The sequence below is a fragment of the Sparus aurata genome, chromosome 10 (genome assembly GCF_900880675.1).
Source record: "Sparus aurata chromosome 10, fSpaAur1.1, whole genome shotgun sequence".
In the NCBI taxonomy this organism is placed as follows: domain Eukaryota; kingdom Metazoa; phylum Chordata; class Actinopteri; order Spariformes; family Sparidae; genus Sparus; species Sparus aurata.
This window is the reverse complement of record NC_044196.1, coordinates 33,602,115-33,609,288: the sequence shown is the minus strand read 5'-3', so window position 1 is coordinate 33,609,288 and position 7,174 is coordinate 33,602,115. Positions and strand designations below refer to the sequence as shown.

At 41.7% G+C, this 7,174-nt stretch overlaps 1 protein-coding gene across 2 annotated transcripts in view; it reads left to right on the top strand.

Moving 5' to 3' along the window:
* The window catches only part of LOC115590287 (serine/threonine-protein kinase ppk4-like), a 336,079-nt gene that overhangs the window by 192,295 nt on the left and 136,610 nt on the right, over positions 1–7,174 (top strand). The window lies entirely within an intron of this gene.

The following is a 7,174-nucleotide window of genomic DNA, read 5'->3' as shown; positions in this document are numbered from 1 at the left end:
ATGTGGGAATTATTTGACTTTCCTCACAAAGGACAGTGGAATCTTTAATTTCCCCAAATGTTAGTGGAGTTTTTGCAGACTGTTGTGCTGAGAGAAACGTGCTTTTGTTAAGAAAGAAAACCTTAATGGAATATGCAAGCTTTACAACATGCAGATTCTTTTGTATGATTTTTGTTTTAAGCATATTGAATGTTACTCTCAAAATATACTGTACATTTAGTCAGCTGAGTATCAAAATACATGTGTACAAGTATGATTCTAAGATGTGTTTTATCATTCACTGATCATTACCATTAGAGCTCTGGCTCTAAAAGTCCCAGTTCATCTTCTCCACTCTAAGAAGCGTTAATTACTTTGTTACGTGGAAATCTCACAATATAATGACAAATTAACAAAGAACATTGGGATCTAAAAGCTGATAGTGTATGATGAAGATTCAAATGAACATGTTAAACTGACAGAGACAATCTTTTTTCTATAGTTTATTACACTACGTTGAGAGTTGAATGCACAATGTGACACACAGCAAAGAGCCACAGGTGAGAATTGAACCCTGGGCCACTGCAGTGAGGACACAGTCTCTCTACATCGGGCACCACTAAACACCATTTTCACCTTATAGAATACAACAGCAAGGATTTATATTATGATTTTATTCAAGGAAATATTTTAATTCAAGGAAATATATGGAAATATCTGTGTCATTACTACAATTAGCTTTGCGCTTTACCACCATATATCTGACATGGTTTCAGCTCTAGTGTCTTTTAAGCCAGATATTAAGTGTTATTGTTCTTTATATAAGAATGATAGTATAACAAAACAAACAGTACTATGGGGTAATCCATCTGTATTGTCATTGCTCAAACCCTACTTAAAATGTTTCAGTTTCCTTAACAGGCCTATTTTAAACATTTTCATAGATAAATGTTGGGACCCACAGATGAAGTTGTTAATTGTGGATTTCAAAATTGACTCTGAACTGAACTCGGTTTCCCAGAATTCCCCATTCTTCACACCTAGGTGCAAAATTCAGCTTTGAGCTACTATTGGTCACGGTGACAGTTCCCCCTCTGACCAGATAGTCAGAACTCCAGCACCTTCCTTTGTACTTCCTCTTATTCTCTTATCCTCACTCCTTCAACCTCGACACTGTCAAGAACTCCGGAATCCTTCGATCAGTACGAGCTGTTATGGTAATCTTGGTTGTAGTTATTAAGTTAATTATTAATCAGAGTCACCAACTGATAGTTTAGTACCTTCTTGTGAGACTGATTTGATGAATTTGCTATCTTTTCTCTTCTTCAAGGGTGGAGCCCCAAGGTGATCTAATGTAAATTGGATCTCATGATTTATCGTTATCAATAATTATCTATGATGATCATGAATTATTATTGATTCCAAATTTAACTCAAACTCCCTTTTAACGTTGCATGAACACTACATAACTGTGCCTTGTGGAATGCAGTGTACAACATAATGGTGCCCTGTGTGAGACAGTGGATTGTTGGTGTCACGGGGTTTAGGGAAATAGGAGGTGGACCCAAACGCGGTTACTCAGACAGGAGGCAGGATTGTGGAAAACAAAAGTGAGCTTTATTAAACAAAAGGCGAAATCTACAAAAACCAAGAAGCAACAAACTGACAAAGACTGAAGGGGAATCAAAGACTTAAATACAGAGACACACTGATGAGGGGACGAGGTGCAGGTGAGGAGAGAGAGGAGGAAGGAGGCCAGGTGGGGTAATGAGGGGGGTGCACAGAGGAGAGAACACTGACAGACAGGGAGACAAATTGCAACAGAGGGAATACACAGGACACACTGAAAGGACCATGAATCATGAACCATGATGTCAGGTTAGGGTTTAAAGGGGAAAACTTAGGAAGGGATATATGAGGTGGACCCAAACGCAGTTACTCACGGGAGGCAAGGATAAAGGGGAACGAAAGGCGAGCTTTATTAAATGAAAGCTCGATGCAAAAAAAACAAAAACAGACAAAACGAAAGGCAAAATAGCAAACAAGAACTAGACAAAGTTCCTATCAAAAGCAAAGTTCAAATCAAAGGCAAAATGCAAAAGGCAAAATCCAAAAACACATACCAAGAGGAACTGGGAAAGAACTGGGAAACAACAGGAGCAGACAGGGGATGACAAATACAATGACCGGACAAGGAGCTAGGGGAATACACAGACTAAATACACAGACGCTGATGAACAGACGAGGAACAGGTGAGAAGAGAGGAGGGAGGAGGCCAGGTGTGGTAACGAGGGTGAGGAGCACATGAGAAAACATGAAGAGAACAATACAACAGACAGAGGGGAGAACATAGGAGAAACTTAAAGGACACAGAGGGGCATGGAAAATCTAAACAAAGACACAACAAGACATGATACAAAGAAATAAATCCATAACCAGAACATAACAAAGACATGACTCTAGAGCGGTCAACGTCAACTGGCGGCCCGCAGGCCAAATCCGGCCCGCCAGAGATTTCCATCCGGCCCCCAGAATAATACTTCTGAAAATTAGCGCGTGCCATAGCCTGCCATCAATAAATCATTGTAATAAATGCATCAATGTCATTGCACATTTTGTGGCGGGTTCCAGCGCAAGAAAGCCTGCACACGAGTCACCTCATTAAATTCGACACCGGTTCTGCGCTACTGAAGTAATAATGTGCAGTTCCCACAAATTACAGTTTCACAATCAAACATCTTCAGAACAAAACAAGGGCACACAGCAACAATCAGACATGTACACAAAGCATCAAATCGAAACACGTCAAATCAACCAACAGTCGGATAAACACTAAACAGTCACTCCCATAAGTCTTTGCGCCTTCAGCGCTCCGCGTCGGCAAACGAGACTCCTCTGATCATTACAATATTTTATTGTTTCACGTGCTCATTTTTCTCAAATGTCAAAATTGTCCTTGCTTGGGCTTTGTGCACAACTGCGGTGTCTCAATAACAACCATAACACAGTAATTGCAAGCCTTCTCTCATGACAAATAAAAGCGACAGGCCTCAGTTAAATGTTTATATTTATATCAAATTAAAGAAGCCTGTGATCCAACAAATCAATACAAAATCAATACAAATAAAGTAAAACCAAGAAAATCCCAAGACTGAAATATTCCCATTTCCTTAATGGGAGAAGTTACATTTCCCCTTCGACACTATCTTTTTAATGTTGGGCTTGACAGCTGTCAGGCTTATGGGCAAGCAGCCTCCAAAGACTGGTTTGACAGTCGGTTCCTCTCATGCGTTTTTATAGAGTTCATTTTTGAGAACGCAGCTTCACAGGTGTATGTTGATCCAAACATGGTGAGAACATACATGGCCAGTGTCTTCAGTGTGTCATACTCTTGGGGACAAGCTTTCAGCACCACGGAGAGCAGCCCTCACGTCACCGGCTGCCTGGATGTCAATCAGTTCACTGCGAACAGCCGCCTCATCCAGCGGCATCACCTTCCTCACGTTAGCGGACCTGGGCTGACAGTGAACGGGTCAACACAAATCCAATGACATCCCTGAAAATGGCAAAGTCATCAAATCTGGCAGAGAAATTTTCCCTCAGCTGTGTGATAAATGTCTTCATGTACTCTGTGACCCTGCTGTGACCAAATGTCTTAAGTGTGTTAAAGTGTAGCAGCCTCCCCGACAACAAATCTTAGTAGTGTGTGAGGAGCTGAAGAGGACGGACGTGCTCCGTGTTGCTCCGTGTTGAACAAGAAGAAGCCAAAGAAGAAGCCTGACTGCACGGAAAAGTGAGACAATGCCTCCTAAGTCAGACCCTAAGTGGGATCAATTGAATGAAAGCCTGATGGAATTGCGGAAACAACATCGGATTGTGACCGATGAACTTCGGAAAGATCTGATGGCGGAGTTGAGAGAGATGAAGAAACAGATAGAACCTCTCAACAAGGCTGAAATTAAACAACTCCGGCAGGAGAATGAGAAAAAAGACCAGCTGATAAAGGAGCTGGGAAACAAAGTGGAGGAGCTGGATCAACAGGGAAAGCTCAATGATGTGATTGTGACTGGCCTCATAATCAAGCCTCCAACCTACGCAGCGGCGGTTGCAGCTGGGAATTCAGCCCATGAGCCTGGTGAATCTGAGATAAAATCTGTGGAGAAGCAGGCGTCTGAGTTCCTGAATGGTAAAGGCATCGAGGTGAATTTCGGCAACGTGGAAGTATGTTACCTCTTACCTCGAAGGAAAGAGTCAGCAACTCGAGCTGTCATCCTGAAATTCATCAACAGAAAATACAAGACTTGCACTGCTGAAGCATGGCAAGAAGCTCAAAGGCTCGAATGTCTATATCAATGAGAATCTCACCAGAAAGAATGCAGACATCGCCAGAAACAGCTCGCCAACTGAAAAAGGATGGTAAGATACAACATACCTGGACGGCTAACTGCAGAATCTACATCAAAACAAATGGAGCATCAGCTGAAGAAGTCAAAATAATCCAGATCAGGAGCAAGGATGAGTTGGAGAAATACAATAACTAAGGTATGGCTCACGAACACTCCATAACTACAGCACAGCAAAGTTCAACGGTTCTTACACGGACTGAAAGTATGATGGGAATATCTGAAAGGATTGCTGAGCTAGGAAGTGTGGAGTTCATTACAAATCAACATGTGAATCATACCTTATCTGACCCGAATGAAGGAATTGACCCGGATAATCACTTCTGTTTCAACATGACTGGGAATTGCAAGTATTATACTGAAGTTCAATACTGAGACAGCGCTAAGATGGACGGGAAACTGTCTCTAATTCACTTTAACAGCAGGAGTCTATATACCAACTTCGGCCACATCAAGGAATACCTAAATCACTTCAAAACCCCTTTCTCCATCATTGCAGTGTCGGAAACATGGATTAATGAAGACAAAGGCACAGATTTTTTCCTGGATGGATATAATCTTGTAAAAAGTATGTACATTCAATCGTTGATCAGTACAGATCAATACAGGAGGGTTGATAAAGGTCAGAGGCACGAATCAACAGACACTGTGCAGACACTGTGTTGAGACGGCATGTGAGCATAACAAATACCATTCTGTACCCAAACAATAAGTTGAACCTGAGAAAATTGTATGGTCCAAGGCCAATGCCAGTTGTACATAGCAGGATGTTGTATAATTGTATCAACAATGTGAGATAACTTAGGTACGAACACTGTGACACTACTGTGAGTTATCACAAGTTCTTCTGAGCTGTGAAGAACTCAACTAGCCCTGTAAATCGGCACACAACAATAGACACACATGTAATCTGTATGTACTGTCTAGAGCTTGAATTCAGCTCTGTATGCTACTGCTGTAATATGTTTTGTCAAAGGTCATAACAAAAAGAAGTTGAAAAAAAAAAAAAAAAGAAAGAAAATGTAAAATGCAAATGACAAGAAAAGATCAGGATGAAGATTTTATCCTGTGGTAATGGGGGCGGGACTTGATAAGCGTTGGCTTCTCCCGCTTTTCCCTTTCGGCCATGTGTATTGTATTATTTGAACATGATGAAATGTGATGTTTATGAATTGACATGCCCGAAATAAACAACATAATAAATAAATAAATAAATAAATAAATAATAGTATGGAAAATATCATGTTTGTTTCCAAAGGCATCAAGTTTTTTCCACATATTCACCACTTGCATTTTCTTTCCCCTGTAATTGTAGATTTAGTGCGTTCAAATGGGAAAATATGTCCGTTAAAATGCAACGTTGCACATGTATCCTGTGTCTTGCATGATGCGCAGGTGGTCAGCTGCCGCTTTAGATTGACTTTGCATCAAAAAAATCTACAACTTGATCCCTGAGTTCAACGAAACGCTCCAGTGCTCTGCCCTTACTCAGCCAGCGCACGTCATTGTGGAGTAAGAGGTCATGGTGAGAGGCTTCCAAATCCTGCACAAATCTTCGGAATAAACAGTGCTGTGCACTTGAATTTCCCCTGATGAAGTGACATATTTTCATTGTTTTGTCCAGAACCCTCTTTAAGTTCGCCACTTATTTTGCGCACAGCACGCTTTGGTGAATTAGACAGTGAAGTGCATTAATACTGGGAGCGACAGCCTTAATTCTGTTCACTAGTCCTCTGTTTCTCCCAATCATGGCAGGAGCACCATCTGTGACAACCAGGTTGACTTCTCAAAAGACAGTCCATGCTTTTGAAATAGTTCCTCCAGCTTATCAAAAATAATAGCACCAGTGGTCAGGCCCTCCAGTGGAAATCAAGGCCAGCAGCTCCTCTCTGAAATGTTTGCCATCAAAATATCTGACGAAAACGCACATTTGGGAAATGTCAGTATTGTCGGTGGGACTCATCAATAGCCAGCGATAGGTATCTGGCTTCTTTGATCTCATCAATTACAAGTAGCTGGACATCCTCAGGCCAAAACATGGACATGGCGAACAGCAGTTTTAGCAGACAGAGGTATCTGCTTAACAGACGCAATTATCCTGTCCATAGATTTGTCAGTGGCATGTTCCTCCAGAACAGCCACCATGCACTCCTTAAAAACCTCAGCATCGGTGAATGGCTTGTTATGCTTGGAGAGTTCCCAGGCCGCCTGCAGAGACGCACTTGTTGCCCTCTCTTGTTCAGTTGAGGTTCGGTTAATAATTTCGCTGGCATGGGAATACTGAGATTCAAAAGCAGCAATTTTTCTCTGACGGGCCTCTGACTGTTCAGGATATGACTCCTTGAAGCTAGCATGTTTTGTGATGTGGTGACGCCTCAGATTGTATTCTTTAGCAACAGCGACAGTTTCGTTGCAAATGAGGACCACAGGTACAGCATTTCTGCACAATGGTAGGGGAAACACTGGGTACTTATCAGTCCATTCTTCATTAAAGCTACGGTTCTCTGCATCAACTTTCAGCTTAAGGCTCTTCGAGAGCGCCATTTTTCATTTAAATATAATTCTTCTTCCAGTGTTCTCCACAAACTACGGTTTTACCATTAAGGCAAAGGCAATTGCCTTGGGCCCCCAAACTGCAGGGGCCCGCAACCAGCTGCCCCCTCCCCAACCAGCAGGGGCCCAGAGCCTCAGGCCAGCAGGCCTCCACCATTGTCTTTGTAAATTATAATTGTGTACTTCTAAACATAAAATAAAAAAAAAAAACAAAAATAAAAACAACAACAACAAAAAAA